Below are 23585 nucleotides of genomic sequence, written 5' to 3' on the forward strand. Positions count from 1 at the left end.
GTGATATTTCCCCACACAAAGCCTGACACCCAGACATTTAGAGAAAGCCAAGAAGACTGGCAGAGCCACATGGGATTTAATGGAGTGCATGGCATTCTGCGAGGTGCTTTTAACAATCTCCTCACTCCTCGATTTGTATTTTCAAAGTTCAGCTTGAAAATAGGAAACATGAAATTTGTTTGAGTCCTTTATTTGCCACAACTTAGTCGTAGTTTGTGTTGACGTTTGCTTTTCGCTGGCTTCGGGTGGAATCCCCGTACCTCCAAAACCATCACTTTTCATGATACCTCAAAACTGCGTGATTATTCAACCAATATTGCGGCGTCAAAGAGAGAAAGCCTTTTTCAACCCTACACATTGATCAACACTGACCATCAGTATAGATTTGTAAAAAAATATATGAAATGTACCTTTTTTTTGCCCTCCTGTTTGACGCCAGAAATAGGTGCAGGGAACTTGTACATAAGTGTCTTTGACAGGGAATTGTTTGCACATCTATTGGAATATTTAGCCAGCTAATGAATAGAAATTCAATTCTTAAGGAGTCACACAATAAAGCTATTTTAAACTATAAATGAAAGTCTTTCCATAGGATGACACTTTTCTGTCAACCCACTGTCTACACTCTGTGGACACCGTAGGGTGTGGATAAAGCACTACAAAGTAGTGCTTTATCATTTGGATCAAACTGGATTTGTCATTTATTTTGGACAATGATCTTTTTTCCCCTAAACAATACAATAATTAACCGATTTGAGTTCATTCTGTTCATTCACACATGAATTGGACCGCTGCACATGTTGGGTGTGTTTGAGTGAGCTCTAGCACATTATGGAGAGAAGATGCTGATGAAGCCCTACACAGTAAATGAGAGCTTTACGTCTTTTGTCGTAAACTAGCGAGGTAAACTCGCAATCGATGAAATTATGGTCACAATTTAAAACTCTGGTGTCGCAATAACCACATTGCAAATACCGAGGGAACACAGGAGGCCATTAGTGGAAAGCCAACGCTATCCAGATAAATATCAAACAGGTACAAGATGGCATAGAAGGGCTGCCAAAGCTTTGCCATTTTACCCAAAGACATAAATTTGTTCCTGTGTGATATCCAGGAATGTGTTTTTTTTTTTCAATTAAATGCATATTTTCCCCCACTTAACATACTTTTCATCTTTGAAAGCACAGCATGCATCCTAATTGCAATAATGCCACACAAGTTTGAGAGAAGAAGGGTACCGTAGGAGGTCTGACAAGCTTTTAATTCCTTGGTGTGTTTTATTAGTTGGGGTATTTTCATCTTTTTACAGGCTGGCCCACTAGACCAAATCATACCATGGCTTCTTGTGTAAAAAAAGGCCTGTGACCATGCCACACACGGGGCAAATAGAAGGTTGCTTTAAGGGTATGACCACACCACACACAAAATTATAGCACTTAAGGTACCCACATGCATTTTGTCAAGTGAGTTATATTAAATGGCCATTCCATTCAAAACATGTTAAAAGGTGGTCTGGGACTCATACACCTGCGACTTTTCTCTTCACAAAAGAGACTAACCGTACCTCTCATCTTTCCCCATTGGAGTGACGAGAAATGCCATTAATCCATGATAACATTCCCCCAAAACTATTTATAATATTTTTCATTCGGAAAGTCTCAGCCTATACTACTCTATAAACAAATATAGGAATAGCATAATTACATTTAAACAGTTTGTGCATCATGATTTTTTTTTCTGGCATGTGCAACTTGACCTACGGGCAACAGTCATGGGAGCAAATAAAGAAGAATTTCACCCAACTCCTGTAAATAGCTCAGTGATTTGCTGTATTATTCGTTTTTCGCAGGAAGTACTAAATATATGCCTGTGGGTATTGTTGTATTTTCTGACTACATGTGTTGCAACACCATTTGCTTTCACATATCCATTCTGTCAATCATCATAACTTCGCCACAAGGATGCGATTTATGAGTCCATATATGGTGTTTTTCATCATGTATTAGCATTAAACTAGCGGACTTTAAAACTAATTGATGCGGCTGTCTTAAATATACAGCATCCCTTTCTTTGTTTATTTTGACCATAAACTTGAATTGAGAAAAGCAATAAAAAGTGTGAAGCCTTTTTTTTTATGAAGATTAGTTCCCTAAGTAAAACTGTTGCTTGTTGTGAAGTGAACTAAATCCACTGCATTTAATTTTATGTAAAAATGACAACATACAGATACCGCAGAAAAGATCCCCAACGACAAAGAATAGAAAGAAACAGCATAAAAATCTGTCCCAGCAAGGAAAGCAGTTCGCAAAATATAAACTGGCAATTACTGCCAGGTCTCGCTTTTAATCTCCGCCAAAAGAAAATGTGTTTCAGAGATTAACAGTTCGCTTCTGGTTAGAAAAGTATTTAAATTGAATGTCAGCAATAATAATGCATTTTATTTATAAGTGTTTTAGAGATAAACGGTTTATAATGTGTTTTAGAGATTAACAGTTCCCTTCTGGTTTGCAAAGTACTGGTATTTAAATGTTAAATGTCATTAATAATAATACATTTTATATATAAGCGCCTTTCACAACACTCAAGGACACTTTACAAACAAGAGCAAAGCAATAAAACCACAGATAAAATGATAAATAGAGGAAGATATGGATTAAAGTTGAACATGTAATTTTGAATAGGCGGGTTTTGAGATGGGATTTGTATGAGGGAAGAGAATCAATACTACGGATGTGGGGTGGAAGTGAGTTCCAGGGCTTGGGGGCAGAGCGGCTGAAAGCTCTGCACCCCATCGTGCTGAGGGTACACAGAGGTGGAGGGAGGATGAGGACCTGAGGGAATGCGAGGGAACGGAAATTTGGAGAAGATCAGACAAATGGCGGTAGTGGTGGGGGGTGGGCTGTAAGTTTATGGAGGAATTTGTGATGGACACCGAAAAGAAGTGAATTGCAATAGTCAATATGGGAGGTGACGAGACTGTGGACAAGGATAGCAGTGGTGTGAGGGGTGAGATGAAATGTGTCTGTCGATTCATGGCTCAAACACCTATTGTGAATTTTTTGTGTAATATTCGAAAGTAACACTGATTTGCAAAGTGCTACAGCACTCTTCCTTCATTGCACACCCGCGCACACACACACACACACACACACTTATCTGGTTTTAATTGAACCATGAAATGTGTCCGTCGATTCACAGCTAAAACACCTATGGTCAATTTTACCACTCAGCTCCTTGTTAGAGAAAAGCAAGATGTGGGGAAAAAAAAGGTACTGAAACATGAACTGTTTGTCGCAGGCCACATTCAAGTGACCGTTTTCCTTGGAGGTCCGTTATAACGGTGAAAGCATTTAAGTCAAGAATTATGGTTGATTCAACGATTGTTTAAGTTACTGTAATGATTGATTTGGTAGCAGGAAAATGCTTCCCATATCCGTCCTATTTATTACATAGGAGAAATTGAAATTTTGGTCCAGATTTTAGCAATCATGGTAGAAGTTGACATGATTGATTTCATTTTGCGGGCCACATAAAATGATGGGGCGGGCCAGATCTGCTCCCCGGGCCCTGAGTTTGACATTGTGCTTTAAACGCTTATGTCAAAGTAATGATCAACACCTCATGTTTTGACACCAGACATGACTTGCTCAGAACTTAAATGTGACGTTTGCCTTCACAGGCCCCAAAAAATAGCACAATGTAATATACGCTAGAAAAATGTTGCCTCATTGTTGTCCAAAAAGGACGTTCAAGGTCTCCTCCCACATTTTTAAAGAATGAAAGCACGTCCTTCCCTTTTATAAAACACATTCTGCAAAACTAAGCCCTGACAAGCAACAATGAAGCTAATTAGAGTTTGTTTACATCAGAGTAGGATTCCAAACACTTCATCTTGCCCGATAACTTCACTTGAGAGTTTGGTGAAGGACAAAATTAAGATGCAATAAGAATGACAAAGGACTCAGCTTGCCTGCTTGGTGAGGAAACGCTGACAAAAATGTCTCGGTGTGTCCATGCCTATGGCACAAGTCAAATTGAGACGTTAATCTGCATAGTCTTTATCTTCCTTTGGAACAAAAGTTTGATTGGGCCTTGTCAGCCTTTGTTGTGGTGTTTTTGTGTCAGATTGGTGCAAATGACAGTAGGCGTATGTATTCTGTCAATCGTTCCCAGGTGTCTATTATTTTGAGTGTCTGCGTAACTGCATTTGTGCTTTTTCGGGGCAAAAATGTAGTCTGTGTGACAAAATTTCACTCCATCTGCACCTATGAAGCACAAAAGTCAATTTGTCACTCAGTAATAACATATCATTAAATCATCAAGGAATACGGTCGCGCTTTCATTACAACCAGTGCCAAAAGCATTTCAAATCATTTGACATCAGTACACTAACACAGACATGCTCCTCATCCAACGTATATACTCCCCTTCGAAACAAAAATGTGATGTCGTCCACTGTTAGTTTAAACAGCAGAAGAGCCCGTGCCTTCAAGAAAAATGGTTCTTCCTCATGACGTGGCTCATTCGGTGGCAACAGCAACAGCCCCTGAATCACTCATCGCCACCAAGACCCCTCTCTCAGCAGGAGAGGGAAGAAGTGGCAGTAAAACAGGCCAAAATCCAGATGTTGGTGGGTGAGACAGAGAGAGAGGCCATTTAGATATGATGTGTGTCTTAACAAAATTGTGAGAGTGTGAAATTAAGTCTTGAGCCGAGATTTAAACATTTCTACTGATGTAGCCACTCGGCATTCTGGTGCCTGAGCGCGATTAGCATTTTTACAGATTTCATGCTAGCTTTTAGAGTCACTCAAAAAAAAAAAAGCATATCACCATACACCATACAATTCAGCAAGATTGTAACAGTAGCAAAATCACCCGTCGCAATTCATCTCCACTTTAAAAAGTTAAATTGCACATGCTAAAATTTATCTCTCTGTATCAACTTTCATCAGAACGCACAAAATGTACTGCGCTGCAAGTTTGCGCAGGTGTGTGCATGTGGTTCGTAGATCAACTTCCACATTGGCTGCACCAAGAAATCTAATCACTCAGCCACAAGTTCCTCCACAAACTGAACTGAATGACGTCCGTGTATGGAGTGTGTTTGGTCTTTTAGCTTGGCGATCACCACAGAGTACGACAACACATACTTACGCCATAAAGGTAGAAATAGGTGCAATTGACGCACATGCATGGCCACTTTTAGAAAGGGGACGCTCACGCTTTAACCACAAGTCAGGGCAGAAATACTACAATCAATAAAATCACTGCAAGTGAGAGATGATAGAAGGCAGGAATGGAGAGCGCAGGGTGAGAGACCCAGGGGCTTGGAGTTGGGATTCAAAAGTGAGTGCTGGAGAAAGCAGCAGGAATGTGCAAACTGTAAAGCAAGAAAAGGTTCACAGCAAAAGCATTCAAACTGCCAGCACTTTGCTGTCTTGAAAATATGATACCAGCCGGTAACACGTCGCTATTTTTCAGGCTATATATTTGGACTTCTTCCATGTAAGCCCTTCCCCACACTCTATGTACCGGCAGTTGCTGTTGACATTACTTATTTTTAAATAAATATCACACCGGTTTGATTTCAGGGTTTAAAAAAAAAAAAAAAAAAAACTCAGTTCAAAAGGTTTTATTGATAACTTGCTCCAATTCCACGCACCTTGCTCGCTCACATATACTTCCCAAGTCCTCATCTGTGGAGAATCTAGAAAAAAAGTGAAATGATCAATGCATGTTTTAAAGTGAAGAGCCGACGAGAACATCCATCCATTCTGTGAACCGCCGATTCTCACAAGGGTCATAATCATGTGGGAGAAGATCTCAGCTGTCTTTGGACGAGATGCAAGGTACAAGCCAAACTAGTCGCTAGCCAATCGCAGGCCGGCCAGAATAGCTGAACTTTATTTGGAGTTAATCAGAGGTACTGTATGTAGTGGCGGGTGTGTTCGATGATTTTCACGAGAGTTTGAATGTGAATGTTTTAAACAGTCAGTTTTTTATTTTGTATTAATTTTTTTATGAAGCTCTTGTGTTGATGTTATTAGAAGCTAATCGTACTTCATGTTGTGGCCAATGGGAATAGACGTGAGTGAGCGTATGACTTGACAAGATGCAACAAAACAAAAAAAGCTATGAATGGAGGTCCTGTATTTGCATCTTTAACTATGCAATCTGCAAATACTCCATTTATTGATTTGTGAATGAAAACTGGCATTAAATGCTGAAACTATTCAATCCATTTACAAAAATAAATGCTTTTTAATGATGGCCAGCATTTTTTTTTCCCGCCACATGTTGGAGCTGAGAAATTCTTACGCTTCAGATATGAGCCAAATGAAGCATTAATACTATACTGTTAAAGCTAGCATTAAAAAGCAGCCCTCGTTGGGACATTAGTAAAACACAGAAAATAATGGTGATAGTAAAAAGAATGTCGTAAGAACTGGATCCATCCTTTTATGCTTAATGCCTTTAAGCCCGACTCATGAGGGAGATCTCACAGACAATTGTGAGCCATTAAAACTGTTTGCTTTCGGTAGAATGTTACAACGTATACAAATCAGATCCAAGACCCTAGTGCCACATTTGATTAGATTGTTTTTATATCTTTACTGTATTGTGCTGAAAATGATTATTGAAAGCACACAGTTGCGGCAGTTACTGAATTGGCCTCATGGCTTGATTAATTCTTCGCCGTCGTTAGTATGATGCATTTGCCAATTTCATTATAGATCTTGCGCGAGGCCGCCATGGCTCAGGCAATGTCCGCCAAAAAAACTACTTTGGAATAATACAACTTTCTAAAATTTAACGTCAACCTATCGCTCTCCGTTGCACTCGGTTAAAAACGTTTGCATGGATGCCGACTTCAAAAGGCTCCAACATTTGTCATGTTTATGAGTGATTAGCTACAATATAGGTTCTTGGAATTTCTATTCAATCCAAGTTTTACAAAATATTTAACATCAAGAGTCAAGATCCCCACTCATTTCTGCAATGCCACAATAAATTAAAACTGAAGCTGATATGTGAGAAATATTCATTCATTCATTCATTCATTCATTCATTCATTCATTCATTCATCTTCCGAGCCGCTTGATCCTCACTAGGGTCGCGGGGGGTGCTGGAGCCTATCCCAGCTGTCTTCGGGCAGTAGGCGGGGGACACCCTGAATTGGTTGCCAGCCAATCGCAGGGCACACAGAAACGAACAACCATTCGCACTCACACTCACACTCACACCTAGGGACAATTTAGAGTGTTCGATCAGCCTGCCACGCATGTTTTTGGAATGTGGGAGGAAACCGGAGCACGCGGAGAAAACCCACGCAGGCCCGGGGAGAACATGCAAACTCCACACAGGGAGGCCGGAGCTGGAATCGAACCCGGTATCTCTGCACTGTGAAGCCGACGTGCTAACCACTGGACTACCGGGCCGCCCATGTGAGAAATAAGCAAAACCAAAATCCTTCATTTCTTTGCCATGTTTTTCATTAGAGCGTCTTTTATTTTTCGTCCAGAGGACATGTTTGTTCATGTTAGTACAGAGGAATGCGACAAAATTAGGACCACTTGCACATTGTAATGATATTGACGACAAGTGAACTGTTTGGAGTCTGAGGCATTAATTAGCAATGTTTATATCGTTGTGTTTGGGTTCAGCTCCCTTTTAGCAAAAAATTATGCAATTATATTTGTTCATCTATCTATGCCTCCAATGCATAGTGCAAGGCATAACAATTCAGTGCTATTTTTTTTTATGACAGAAGCAGCAATTAACCTTTGTCTTCATCTGTCTCCATGGCTTCCGCCCAACACCATAATGTGTTATTTCAGTGTTTGAGTTTTGTAAAATCTGTATTTTGTCTCTCGGTTGAGAACATCATCAAAATAGGAACGATTGAGATTTTGTCATCTTCTCAAGTGCGCATCCCCATCGTGAATAAGATGCGCTTGATTCATTCTGCAGTGTGACCACCAGTACAGTTCAGTGCATGGCATTGTGGGAGATGGAACGCTTCCGTGTTCCGCTGAACACACATGTTCCCGAGACAATCTTTCTATTTTAAAAGCTAAGACCGATTACGCACTCCCCACCCCCCCTACTATCTTAATTGCTCGCCGTTTTAGTCTTGCCCTCCCCATCCGGCTCTACCTGGCTGCTCTTGATGGCGCACTACTTGCATGTCTTCCTTCCTGCTGCCTCATCAGTTCTGAGGCTGCACTTCTTAGGATGCTGTCAACAGTGCTTTGCTGCTAGAACTGATGGGCGCGGCATGCTCTCTCCTGTTCTCAGCATCAGTCATCCAAACACTTTCGCCTCAGGAGGGAAATCGATCTCCTGCCAAGTTCAAACGAGAGCGCACAGAGCGAAAGAGATAGGGAGGACGAGGTTGGGGGGCTAAGGGGTGGGGGATACGTGTCCCCGCATCTGCAGAGCTTCCTCGGTAGAAAACTGTGATAGATCTTCTGTCAAAGCTAAAAGAGTGTCGGTTAAACATTTTAAAAGACGGCGGCTCTTGAAACTCGGAGGAGGCGGGCACTGTTTCACAAAGTCTAATCACGTAAAAGCAGATAGGGACATACTTGATTATACACAATAGTTGAAAAATCAGGCCTCAGCTAAAGTTGCCGTATCTCCTGTACAGAGGCTTGACGGTCCCTCATTACAGTGAGGAATTATTCGAGGGAAACAGAGAGAGAGGGAGAGGACACGAGTCAATTACGATATATCGTTTTTTGTTGTTGTTGTTTTTTACGATCACCACCCATTTGTTTTTGATGGCAAGTAAATTTCTCAGGAGCCTTAAATCTTTAGAAACAACTTGGTAACCCTTTACGGATTGATGGTGATGTCAAATTACTTAATTTGTTTTCGGTGCATATACATGTCAATTCTACTTTTTTTGTGACACTATGCATAGTTTGTTGGTTGTTCATGTCATACACATGCGCATTCCATATGTAATAATACAAATTATCATGAATCGTCAAGGTTATGTTTAACAAACATGAATCGCTGTGTCTCTGGTCGCTCTCAGGGATTGGTGACCCCTGGGTTAAGGTTGCTAAACATTTTGAATTTCCACATATCAGGCACTTGCAGAAACAATTTTTCTTAAAGCTGTCTTCAAAGTGTGTGTCAAAAGAGATCAAATGCATGGCGTGTTCTAAACCAAACAAATATTTCGCTGTCTCTCTCTCTCCTTTGATGGTGAATCTCCATGAGAGTATACAGTGAGACTCTGAACGAGAGGAGCGGCTTAAGTGCAATTCTGCTGCCTTGGACCGTGTCGCCGATCTGGCCACCAATAAAATCCTTTACGTTATGCTTCTTCAAACTGAGCCAATTTCTGTCCTACTTTCTGTCCGTCGTTTGCTTCTCTCCCTTTTGTGTCTAATCTGGCCACCCAAATTTATGGAAATAGATGAGTTTTTGATTCTGTTGTTGCACGCAAATTGCACCTAGATGTGCATATTTTATTCAGATGTAAAAACAATTTGTGTGTGCGTGCACGTGAGCGAGCGAGCGAGCGAGAGAGAGAGAGAGAGAGAGAGAGAAATGAAATAATATGTAAATTCAATGGCATCACTACCTGCAATATGCTGGCTGCCACCCAACCCTGCCCTCATTTCAAAAGTCACATGCCACAGCAGGTGTTGCATATTGTACGTAAAGTCTATACACATGCATGTGCACAACGTCGAGTGTGAATAATGTGTGTGCATTTCAAATCCAACTGCTCGCACTTGTTATGTGATTATGAAAGAGAAAGACGCGGGCGCTGGTCTTGGCGGACGGGAGATGTACATTGCATCCCCATCAACAATTGATGCAACCTGAGGCACGTTTAGCGGAGCAGAAAAGGCAATTGGGTGTGCGCCACACAAAGCTCTGCAGGAAATTCAAACATGATTTGAGAACTGTATGGTGGTATTGACCTCAATGAAGTGCTCCACTAGGGAAGGAGGGGTTCATTATGTCTATGGCTCATCCATTTGTCGACTATTCATATTAATAAAGAAGTGATAAGCTTCACAATGTACACAACTAAATAAATAGATCGATAATCAATAATACTAGCGCACAGAACTGAAACTATTTGGTCTTTCTTCTCTTCAGGCTTTGACGATCTTCTGCAACCAGTTAATCAGAGACCATCCGAATTTCATTTGAATAATTCCCAGTGCGGTGCATAATATCAGAACCCCAATCACAGAGAATGGTAAGCCAGAGACTCATTCAGAATTGTTCACTTTTTACTGTCTCCTACTTTGTAATTACTCGCTCATGTCAGGTTTCAATCATTTTTCATTCCTCGTGTCAGGTTTTACTCCAGTTACTTTTCAGTTTCAACTCTTTGGCTTTGGCACATTCATGTGAAGGTGGGGGTTGTTCATAAAAAAAAACAAATGTGCCTTTGGGCTCATGTGAACTTGACCAAGGGAGACACATTAGTGTGATTTACACGATAACTAAGAGCTGAAGGATATCATTGCTGCTCATTTATTTCAAGGATTTGGCCATAATATAATTTATAAATGTTTCTCAACAGGGAAAACTTCTTCAAGGTGAAAAAAAATTGTTATTTGCCGAAAATTAAGCGCTAAATTCTGAATGAGTGAAAGAGGTACAAGAAAAAAATGTTATGAGTATTTTTAAAAAATAAGTGACAATTTTATTTATGTATTTTTTTATTTGACAGTGTGCCCGGAACACTCATCTGTACGAGATAATACTTGGAATCATTGGATATTTTTTGACTGCTCATTAAATTCAACTTAAAAAACTGAATTTTAAGATTCTTGACAAATTTATTGGTCTTTGGAGTACCTCATCAAGTGTGAAATTAAGCAAAAAAATGTGATTATTTTGTGAGCTGCTGCTGATGTGCCTTTCAGTCTTTGGCCTCAGTGTGACGTCACAAACAGTCTCATTTAAATAACAGTCCCGAAACCGAAATTCTCCCCACTGGGCATATTTGTTCATGTCGCAAGCATTCAGACACACACGTGTTTCAGAAAACATGACAGAGGAGGACCAACCCCACCGGCAGGATGCTGAGATTATAAGTGACTCCTGGAAAGGCGGCCAATTAACAAGCACTGCAAGGTGATGGTTTGAGCAGATACGCGGGTTTCCTGGGAGTTGAGAGGACAAAGATATGCCTGTCAGGATCCATCCATTTGAGTAATAAGGTGAGTGTGCACCGTTGTGCAAGTGTATGGCCAACCTTCTGTGTCTCTATCTGTTGGACTTCAATATCTTTAACAGGCCAGTAATGGGACCACATAATTAAAAGTTTTGATGTGCAGTTCCTTTTAAAAGCATTTCATTCAAGAGTTTCTACAGAAAACAAGTTAATTAAAAGTATAAAACACATAAGATAGAGGGCGGGAATCACCAACAAGGTTCCTGTGGGCCTTTTCTGAATCTCGCTCACCAATGCTTGACTGTTATGTTGTGTTTTTAAATCACGCTTGCAGTGGGTTGAAATTAGGAAGTGACGTTTGAAAAAACTAGTAGGTCAGTTTTCCAAAATGGGATCATTTAAACCAAGGCTGGGCAAAATAAATAAATAAATTGGGGTATTATACACGTTTCTTCCACTCCAGTGGACCCTCCGAATACTTGTGGTTCAGTACCTACAATTTGGATTGCATACATATATATATATATATATATATATATATATATATATATACTAGCTGGTTCGCCGCCCTCCGGGCTGCTCATCAGCTAGTTCCTGCGGAAGGCTGGTAAAGTGGTGGTTCGCCGCCCTCCGGGCGGCTCATCAGCTAGTTCCTGCGGAAGGCTGGTAAGGTGGGCCTTAATATAATAATTAAAAAAAAATTTTTTTTTACATTATTTTAGTTTTGTTTTTGGGTGGAGCAAACACCCATTTTTGGGGGAAAAATGTATTTTTTCCTCTTTTTTTTTGTAAAATTGGGAAGAACACAAAAAAGTGTCTCAGTCTCAATCTGGAAAAAAAAAACAAAAACAAGCTTAGTTATACCAAAAAATGTACCGATTATTCACGAAGGTCCTGTGAGAGGAATGGCTTGGACTGCCATGCATGTGCAAACACAGTTACCATAACTTTTAAAAATGCATGAAATGCACTCATTACTATTTATTGTAGTCGTAGTCAGGTCTCACGACACTGCTTGTTCATCATGCCCATGCTTCGATCAGTTTGTGTGTGAGAGTGGGATTACACCTCCCTTTGGTACACCTCTTTTATGTCCTTCTGCTGGATGCCAGATGCCAGTTTGTTTCACAGACACAATCTGAGTGTCGAGCCTGCGTCTGTTTATTAGCGCCAGTCTGTTGACCGTAAAGAACAGGAAATGTTTTCCTCCTCCTCTCACCTTCACACTCGCGCAAACTCACTGATTCCCTCGATCCATTGTGACAGAATACTGTATATGGGTCCTTGACAGAAAGTTTGGTCCAGGGGTGTGTGTGAATTCGTCAAATTAGCAACTGTTCAGATTGTGGTCAGCACCTCTGCCCTGCAACAAGAAGTTTTTATTTGTTACGGAGTTTGTGTTATTAGCCAATCAGAATGTAATGGACACGTCTCAAACGTAGGACTTCTAGACTGTCCACTCTTCAGTTGTCCACCATTGATAACGATTTACCGAGTGTGTAACTTAATGTTCATTACATCGATAAATCCAGCGCTAATGACTGAAAATCCATTTCCAAAATGGCTTGAATTGGCCAGCGATATAAAGCCTCAATTAAAGCAGTCTATGAACATGTTGTGACTTTAATGTGGTCAAATTATACAGTCTCTGCCTTGAAAGCCAAGAACTAAAAATGGTGTCCCTTATTTCTTGGCTGTAGATCTTGCGTAACAACCCTTGACAAAAATCTCATTTGAAAAGCAGATTCTTGTCTTTGTGTGCTTTGCTTTAGAGCACAAAATGAGCATTGTGGATGTCACAGCCAGAGATGAGGTCCAATTATGACTGAGTGGCAGCGATGTTTCGATGCCTTTGGTGGAGATACGACACAAACCTGAACTGACTGTCGTCTGAAGCTTACTCGAAAACATTAAAAGGATTGACAGCAAATCTAAGCCCAAGCATAGCAGTTAAAAGCTACAGAATACATTATGTTGTATCGGAGAAGTAAACAACATCCTTTGGAGGGATGGGGGGATTTTTTTTCTCATCTGAACTCAAGATGCATCGCACAGGCCACAGGGATGGAAAATTACTTTAAAATTGAAATTACTAGCTAGCAAATTTGCGCTCACAGCTGAAGTACAATTTTGTTTCTTTTACGACCAATTGAAGTGAAATTTGGTAGAGTGGTGGTCAACTTTCAAGCTGGCGCACGTGCTCTTTTCAAAGCGCTTCTTATGCCATGTTGTTTTGGGCGGAAAGGAAAAGAACAAATCAGATGTTATTCTACACATTTCCGTTGTTGCTTTTGATGACACCCTTACAATTTGTGGACTTTTTAACGAGCTCGTGCTCTACTGTATATGCTATTTAAGCAGTGTACCAAAGAGACCAATTCCACCATGTTTCAAAATGATTTGAATAGTTTTTTTATTCACCGCTAGAATTAGTAGAAAAGAAAGCTTCCATGAAAGCTGATAAGAATTTCAATATAAGCAATGGATGGTTTTACTTAATGTAAACCAATGCCAACAAACTTGTGAACAGATAGTTTTGAGTAGATGATTGCCAGTCAGAGTATATTTTCCGCTCTGTGAGGCAGACTGTCGGGTCAAATCAAAAAATGTTTGTGGGGTGGGAGTGCTGTTACTTTTGAAGGAGAGTGTTGTGTCAATAGATGATATACAATAAAGAGCTCTCGGTCAAAATTACATCTAGGATATGTTTACAATGAGATTTCATCTAAAGTTCTTCTCAACCTCACTCTCACCCTGCAAGCTTGTCCTACATGAACATTCTCACCTCCTCCTTGCACGTCTTTCCTCTCAAGAGCAAAAAGCTTTCTTGAAAGGAACCACTGATTCCCATTGCCTCCTCGTTTGAGGACTGTGCCAGTGAATGCGCTCCAATCAAGATGCATCGCACAGGCCACTTACCTATCAGCGTTCTAAAAGAAACTCTTTTTCCATCATCAGTCTGATTTATGGATGCATTCTGTATGCTGCAATGTAATGTATAACGATCGTTAACTTTTTTTTTTCTTCCCACATCTGTGTGAAAACGAGTTGGGCAATGAGAGATTCATGGCGAAACAACTTGTTTTACATCCTCAGCTCTATTCACATGCTTCAAGCCCTTGTTCCACTGTGACTTGGTATCGCATGATCACACATGAAGGCGCGCACAGACATACACTTAACAGAAAATTACTCACAGCTGCAGAATCCCACGGCAAGGGGAGCCAATCGTAAATCAGGAATGATTTAGATGTAAAACTGATGTTGCGCCCACTTTTATGACCTGCCGTCATTGAAATACAACTTTGAATACTTTTCTATGTTCGGAAGAAGCCACAAAATCATTTTTTAGTGACTGAATCTATATCAAGACCTTGAATGTACTTTGGAAGTTTTATTTCAGTGCTGCTGATGAAAGATGTTCACAATTGTAAATTCTGTTTGGTTACTCAGAGAGAAAGCTCATTAATTGGTATAAGTTTCATGAGTCGTGCTGCTTTTATGATCTATCTCTGGAACATCAACAAGGAACAGTTTTGTAGATCGTTATTTTTTTTTTCTCATCTGAACTCATATTACCTAACAAAACGAAATGATCTAATTTAAAAGATGGTGGATGACAATCCAACATTCACCTAATCTTGTGTCTTTATATATTTCTCATTGCTCTTGATTTTCATTTTGGTTCCTGTCTCGATAATGACTGGGATCTAGGTAAAATTGAGCACATTCTATTCTTTGATATTTACAGAAGGATTAATAGAGTGCAGAGTCAGAACGCCAATATCTTCAATGTGGTGTGTGAAAGTAACCCCATTATAATAGGACCTTGTTGAAAGTCATGGAGCCAACGATATTTCCGTGAAAAAGTATTTGCCCCCAGCCTAAATGTATTTATTTATTTTTTAATATTAATCCCAACAAATTGTTACGGGTCACAGAGCCAATTTTAGTATCTTCCAAGTAAATACAAACTGCAGTTAGTAAATCAGTTTTATCGATTCCAAAAACAAAATCTATCTGGCCCGATGTGTAAATCAGATCGCCCTTGTTGAATCGTGAGGTAACCGTGTTTAAAGTAAAGTAGGCTACATGATATTAAAAAAAAAATACAATAAAAAAGACAGAGATATAAAATGGCAAACGCATGAGAAACAAAATTTACAAAGCTGTTTCAAAGGCTTTGGGACTCAAGCAAATAATAGTCAGATCGATTATCAACAAATGGAGAAAACTTGTGCTGGATTGGACTATGCTGAAACAGCCCAGGAGTGGTTGGCCAACTAAAAGGCCAATTAATATTCCTCCAAGAGTGCAATGGCATCTGATCAAGGAGGTCACAAAAGCACCAAGAAAGACATTTAAGAACTTCAGGTTTTAAATCGAGTCAATGTTTGTTACCCAGCTTATAGAGAAAGACACAAAAATGGCATCCATGGGCCAGTTTAAAGGTGAAAATCAAAAAGAGCACAAAAGCATGTCTCACATATACATTCAAATATTTTAATTATTCCCAAGACCCTTAAGAAATATTGTGTGAACTGATTCATTCGACAAAGGTTGAATTTGTTGGATGTTTGAAGCATTTGAAAAGAGAGAAAAAGAACAAAAAGAAGACCACACCAACAATCAAGCATTGGGGTGGCAGATTGATAGCATGTGGCTGTTTTGCTCTTCAGGACTTTGAACGACTTGCTAAAAATGGAAGTGGAGACTCTGTTTTGAAGAAAGCTGCAGTGCATTGATGTGTTTTAGTCTTTTTTAGTTTTATGCAAAAATTAAGTCAAATACTAATGGAGACGTACTGTATTGCTTCTTTGCCTCCATGTATATTGTTTGATCATTACCATGCATTGCAGCCATCTTCAGGACTTTGTGTAGTATCAAGTCAAAATTCTCAGCCCGAAGAGCGAGCTTGCATTGTTTTTTATTTTTTGATTTTCTGTTACAAGTAGGAATTTAAAACCTCACAAAACTGAGTTAATGTCCACCCTTCACACATCCTATTTGGTTACCAACTCATCAGTACTGTAAATGTGAAAGAGCTGGTTCGGCACCTTCCCAGGCTATTCCCAGATGTGAAAGAGAGGCTGTCTCCATAACTGGAAGCAGTGTCGCAGTACAGAGGCGTGTAGTACTAATATTTTCTCTGTGTGCACTGTGTATTATTATACTACTGTAGAGCCTCCCCAAAGATGGCAACTAAAATCTGATTCTCCACAAATGAAGAAGATTTTGTATCTTTGCGTCTATTTTTTTATGGCTTCAGGCCAATGGCTCTCTCAAAATTCTGAATTGTCCAGCACCCATAAATACGTAGATGTTCCTGTACTTACAAAAGTAATAGGTCATAAAATGATAAATGTCAAACCTAAAAACATTTCTCAACTAAAAAGTTACCCCTCAAATGCTTTAAAGGTCAAGACGTTTTGAGCGTAACAGATGTTTTTGAGAGGAATATGCTTGAAAAGCATACAGACTCTATTCCAGCCCGCCTCAACAAATTGTGTGTAATGATTTTGCTTTGCACTTTCGATAAACGCAATAAAACTCTTGCATTGTCCCAAAACATTTGTGTAGCGCTAATGTAGCAATATGTCAACGGCACACGGCTTTTTAGTGCACCGGTCATGGTGATACCTTTTCTACATTGTGTTTTCTGTGTTTGATTAACAGATTGGTCAACCGTTTTTTTTTCTTTTTTTTTTTTTGAGAAATGACTGATTTTAAGCCGTCTTTTTCATTCATCTGAGTCCCATCTGTTTCTGCAGATTGACAAAGAGGAGGGTTGAGTTTTGACTGCAATGGTTCGCGGCGAGCATTCGCCTTTCGATCACTAGCCGCAGACTGGTTGCACATGTTCTTTTCATTTGTTTGACAGGGTGAGTTTTATGTTTAATCTATGTTTGACTTTACACAGACACAGTCCATGTACAGAGTGCTTTTCAATGCAAACATTCGCCATCAGTAATGGCATTTTGTGTCTCACCACACCCAAAGTCTTGTATTATCCCATCCTCCTCCATTCATTTTTGAACTCCAAGCCTCTCTTTTCCCACTCTTTTGTCTGAAAGTGTGATATGTTGCTCCTCAGGGTGAAGTTTGGGGCAGATTGATGTTGTTCAAGCTTGACTGTGGTCCGCGAGGCCCTGCTCCCTCCCACATTTCATCCTATCTCCTCCACTGTGCATTAATTCGAACTCCATACTTCATTGCCATCCTTTCCTCCATCACTCATTGTTCCTTTCCTGTCCTGTGCAACATTGGTTTCTCCCACCTCATAATATCCTTTTCCGTCTTGGGACTTTGAATTTGTTCATTCCCTTATTCCCTCTTCTCATCTGTTGTGGCCATTTTCACCCCCTTGGTCTTTCGGTATTTCTCCAGTGGTTAATAATAAAAATAATCATAATAAAAAAATAAATAAACAAGGGTAAAAAGGGGCAACAAGACCAGCAGAATGGGTGGAGCATGTGAGGGAGAGCGGTAATACCTGGGTCAAGTCAGTCCGATGGCCCCATAGGCATTGGACCTGTGAGTTCAGCAAAGTTCAAATTTGAAATGATTTAGTGAATTTAATGACTAATCGTAGCTCCATTTCTGAGACGGTATCCATAGCCTGTCTTAGTGATTACTTGGCTTAGGGGGTTCAGTCCTATGCAGAACAGCAGTGGGGAGAGTGCATCACCTTGGTATATGCCACATTTGATGGACACTTGGGTAATATATATATATATATATATATTGGAGAATGACAGAGCGAAGATCCTGTGGGACTTCCAGATCCAGACTGACAAGATGGTAATGGCGAACCAACCAGATATCGTGATCATAGATAAAGGGCACAGGAAAGCCGTTGTAGTGGATGTAGCGATCCCAAATGATGGAAACATCAGAAAGAAGGAACATGAGAAACTCGAGAGATACCAAGGGCTCAGAGAGGAGCTGGAGAGAGCCTGGAAGGTAAAGGTTACAGTATGTGCCTGTGGTGGTCGGAGCACTCGGGGCAGTGACCCCCAAACTAGATGAGTGGTTGCAACAGCTGGAACAACGTCGGACATCTCAGTCCAGAAATGTGCAGTGCTGGGAACAGCAAGGATACTGCGCAGAACCCTCAAGCTTCCTGGCCTCTGGTAGAGGACCCGAGCTGAATGAGGGACGGACACCACCCGAGGGGTGAGATGAGGATTTATATATATATATATATATATATATATATATATAATATGTCGGCATTATTTAGTACCCCATATTAGCTTTTTTATTGCCAGCTCGATGTGAAAACACAAGTTAATTTACTTGGCAGGCTAAGTGGTGCAAAGTGTTGTGAATGTGCCAGAACAAGATTAATTAAATGATTTCAACAGTGAAAACTGCTGCGGGAGGTCTCGCAGAGGTGCATTTTTAGCTTGACAAAGAAAAATACAACTCTTTACAGCTTTTTTTTTTTTAGTCTCTTCGCTTTTCTTCTGTCTCCAAGGGGTTATTCTTTTGTTTTTTGTTTTTTTTCTTACCACCAATTAAACGCAGATATTGTATGTGGACTGCCGACTACCAGAGTGTAAAGGGATTGCCCTGCTGACTTGTCCACACAGAAGAGGAAACATTTCTAACAGCACTGGGATTACTTCTCTGCAGTTTGTCGACCTCTGAGGAAACCCGATGGGAGTTTCTAAAAATGTCACAAAGAGTCCTGTTTCTTCAAAAGCATAAAAAAAAACTCTAAATGTTAAGCCTGAGGATTTTTTTTGTTTAGTTTTCTGCAGAACTTTTAATAGTTATTAGTCTCTCCTGACAAGTCTTGCATACTGAAAGCAGTTGACTATGGAAGAAAAACGATGTCCCTTAAAAAGTATTATACATGAAAAATAATTACACAGAGCAACCTCATGCTGTCTGGTTTGAAAATGGAAACAGCATTTCCAAAATATGTGGCTTGTATGCCTCATTTGTCGTCCATTTGTGTTTTATTTTTTTTAACAAAACAATTTTTCACTGTTAAACTTAAAATTCGTTTTTTTTCAGCTCAGACAATCAGCTCTTATAATAGACTCTATTCTTTGCCTGACAGAAAACAAGTGTACATAAATGCAAGGTTGATGGATGTCGGTGAAAGTAATCATGAGAAGGTTTCTGAGGGGACCACAGACATTTTTGTGTTGCATATAGATTTATTATAAGATTTATTATAAGCTTGCAAGACTCGAAATAGGCACACAGCTGCCCGACGCATCTGCTTCCACGAATGGCTCTATATACAGTTCGGTCGTGTATTACACAATAAAATCCCCCACCCCCCCAACCCCCCGCTCTCGGTATCATCGACCGTTTATTGAATATAAATCAGTCTGGTATAATTACTTTTTCGTCATAGACAAAAAACACCAACAACAACACAAGCTGACCACCAAAATTCAAAAAAGAAAAAAAATATTTTAAAAAGTGAAATTTCAGTGGCCCTTGTTTCGTGTATGAATGCTGATGACTCACATGTCGGCATATGCCATCTGAAATATGCCTCGTATGCTGACATAAAGGGGGTTAATTAAATCCTCAATGCAAATGGTTGTTTTCAACTTAAGATAGTGTGTATGTTAACAAAACTTGTGCAACACTGATAATGTTTTCCTCGGTGTATACTCCTCAAAATCTCTCTTCTCTTCTCCTCACCTAAATCTCGTTTTTTTTCCATCTGCTCAAGCAATTCCATCCTCATCTTTTTCCTAGCCCCAATTTCACCACGCGTATGTATCGATCGGTTCTGCCACGCCATTCTTTAATGTTCCGCTCTTCCAATCACTGCCCTGCCACCCCAATGATGAGAGAACCACTTTTGTCAGCGTGAATGGTTCTTCTTTTTGTTTGTTGGCAACCAGTTCAGGTGCACCACATCTACTGCCCGTAGATGGCAGGGGGCAGGCTCCAGCACACCCGCAACCCTCATTAGCATCAAGCAATTCGGAAAATGGATGGATGTGAACACATATATCTTCTTAATTTAGTCAGTGGATGTAGTTTAAATGGAGAGACAAAGAGCAACATATGCTGAAGATGAGTTAAAGCAGCTGCATTTGGAGCCCACATTTCCGCCACTTTTTTTTTTTAAATCATGTTTTTCAGTGCAAAAGCCTCGCAGTGTGCTGATATTCCCCAATGTCTAATCTTGACATCTCCTCTCTGACTTCCCTGCTGCGCGGATAACCTTATTAGTGTTTTGTGTTGTATCTGTGTCGTTCTGAAATGCATTCTTTTCTTTTTGTTGCCTTACTTAGGTTATTTCGTTGACTTCAATTTTCTTCACCGAATGTATTTCAAAGTCATGCATCAGTTTTGTTTTTTGTTTTTCATTGACTCACTGGTTGCAGTCCATGGAAATTCAACATATACTCACAGATCGAAAGATAGTATAAGCGCATTATTTAACGAATTCCAATTCAAGGGGGGTATTAAAAATAATGCAGTTGGAAAGATTGTAATTATTTGTTTTTTTTGTTTTTTTCTTTGTGTACCGTGGTTGAAATTTGCAGTGGTATTGAGCTACACTTTATGATAACGTGCGCCTGTTTTCCCACATATTTCAGCTACCTTATTTAGGGTCGCAGGTAACTAGACCCTGTGACAACTGACTCGAAGGAAGACTTTGCAGTTTATTGCCTTAATCGGAGTTAAAACAAAATGTTGTTTTTGGTGTCCATGATCCCATGGCCAGTGGTATGATGAAAGACTCAATGTGCTCGCAGACAGCTCTGTTCCGCTTCTTTCGTCTTATCTATGGTGAGGCCAGAATCAGGATGAAGTCAGTGCTGTGGATAAAAACACCACACAAGTTCGAAAATGACATCTGAACATCGCGGAGTCTAATTTACTAACTCAAACAGATGCACGAGCTGATCTTTTAACCTGGCTGCGATCAGGATTGCGTCTGCCAAACCCTCAAAATTGCCACGGAGAAGATTGTCCGCAATATGGGAGGAATATATGCAAACCGAATCAATTAGGACGTGTAATGTGATTAATCAAATCTGAGCTGCGAACAGATTGCGATGGCTGATTCTGTGTCATTAAATTACGCATCTAAAATGGCAGGGCGTGCAAAGCGGTGCCAGCGTAGCGCAAGTTAAATGAAAGATGGTGGTCTTTTCTGCTCGTGTAAACATTTCTGAAATGTCACAAACCAAGAACGATTGTGTCATATCGCCTGTAATATATGTAATACAGAATAAACAATTACAAATACATACAAATAGGCATTCAGTCAGCAAATGAAAAGTGTCGACTTCCAGTTCAGGATGTACCGCACCTCAAAGCCGTGCCTTTGGAAAGACAACAATGTATCAAGTCAATCATTGGTGTTGCTCAGAAATGAAAGGGAATCCCGCGCTGTACATTTCGCTCATAAGATTTGTTCGTGGCGGTAGTTAGCTTCCCAGGGTTCGTTGTAAGAAAAGCATTTTCATCATTTCTGTGGGAAAAATCTGGTCGTTATAAACGGGTGAAAACATTGCAAACGGGGTACGTTGAAAAAGGTTTTGACTGCACCAGACAAATGACAAAGCCAGTGTAATCTGTTCGGAGGGCAGTGGGTGAGTTCACCCCCAAACCCTCACACACACACTATATTGCCATTTACTGCAGGGAGAAAAAACAAAAAACAAAAACAATGACCAACAGGGGGATACAGAACAGGAGTCCAACGGGTCGCTTTTTAAAACGCTCCATGTTCGCAGATAAAAAAAAAAAACATAAGGCAGGTGGAGGGCTAGTGAGGGAGGAAAAAAACAACAACAACAACAACTCCATACTGTGCTCCTCTTACAGGAGCACAGTATGGACAAGGGAAAAAAATGAATTTCAAAACGTCAGGAAGCAGACACACGTTAATAGATTACACACATGAGAAAGTGGATGGGGCTCTCGGGTGGGCGGAACATGACCATCCAACCCGATTGGCTGGAGCCAATCGGGTTGCCACCACGTCATATTCTGCAGGTGCGCCATAATAGTAAGGAAGGAGGATTTTGGGGTGAAGCCAACAAAGTCATTGATGGATTGGGTTGTGTTGTATTCGCGTGATCAATATTAGGAGAGTGTCTGCACCCCAATGCAAAGTAGAAAAAAAAAATGGACAAAAACCGAGCAATTGTTGACAAAGGAGAGACGGGCAGTCCGACCTGTAGAGGGCTGTAATTCCTCCAACATGCTGACAAGTCGATTGCTTGAACATCTGCGTTTGTTCTCCGCTCCACTGAGCAACATTTGTCTGCCACTTTCATGTTGTTTACCCTGCTCAAACCCTGTCAAAAAATCCCAAATTGCAGAGCTGAGGCTCGAATCTAAGTCAAAATGTGTTTGACTCTTTGAATGCTGATCAACCTTCCAGTCCGGTCCCAATACTTTGGAGAGATGGTTCTTGTCAGAGAGAAAAGAATCACCTTTACCAGTTTTTGCAGACAACTTGCAACATCTCCCACATCCCACAAAAAAAAAAAAAAAAAAAAAAACATAGCTCACGTCTCCACGGTCAACCTTTCAAATCTTATTTTAATGTTACGAGCTCACCTGCCTACAGTGATGTTCCAGAGGAATTTTAATCTTAGTAAGGAGCTCGAAAAGGTCCGTTGCCTGTTTAAATGGCCGTTAAAAATGCCCTCTTAAAAGATTTGACGGCGAGAGAAATGAGCTGAGGGAGGCATATGCCCGGTATATGCCGTTACGGTTGGATGCCAATAAAAAGCACATTGTGTCCATAAAACGACAATAAAAATCAGTTCTCAATGAATTCAGTGTGTAGCTCTGTCTGCCGTGGCTGAGGATGCAGCACTCCTGCCAATATCAGGAGGAGGATTGAGAACAATTCAGAAGGTTTAGTGGTGCCCTTGGCAAATGAAATCATCTCTTCAAATGTGCGCCACCCTGTTGGATGAAACAACTCCACTTGGCTCTCCTGCCTTCAGCCGTCCTTTCATCCGCTCATTTACAGTACAGTACTGCAAAAAAAACCAAAAAAAAAAACGCATTTGATCCATTTGACGAACATTTGCGACCATGAATCAACCTTGACGTGAAGGCTTACTTTAGCTACCGTCGGCAACAGTCTGAAATGTTCGCCCCTCAGTGGGGTAGAGGAATGAGCAGGAATGCTCAGAGATGCGTGAATGGAGGAAAACGCCACTTTTTTTTTTAACATGGCTATAAAAGCTCCCAAAAATGTTTCCGCATGATACCGTGATGATAACAAACAGTAGACCAGCGATGCATTCTACATTCATTCACTCATTAATTTCCCGATCCGCTTCATCCTCAGCCTATCCCAGCTGTCTTCGGGCAGTAGGCGGGGGACACCCTGAACCGGTTGCCAGCCAATCGCAGGGCACACAGAGACGAACAACCATCTGCGCTCACACTCACACCTAGGGACAATTTGGAGT

This window comes from Hippocampus zosterae, chromosome 18 (assembly GCF_025434085.1).
Source record: "Hippocampus zosterae strain Florida chromosome 18, ASM2543408v3, whole genome shotgun sequence".
Taxonomy (NCBI): Eukaryota; Metazoa; Chordata; class Actinopteri; order Syngnathiformes; family Syngnathidae; genus Hippocampus; species Hippocampus zosterae.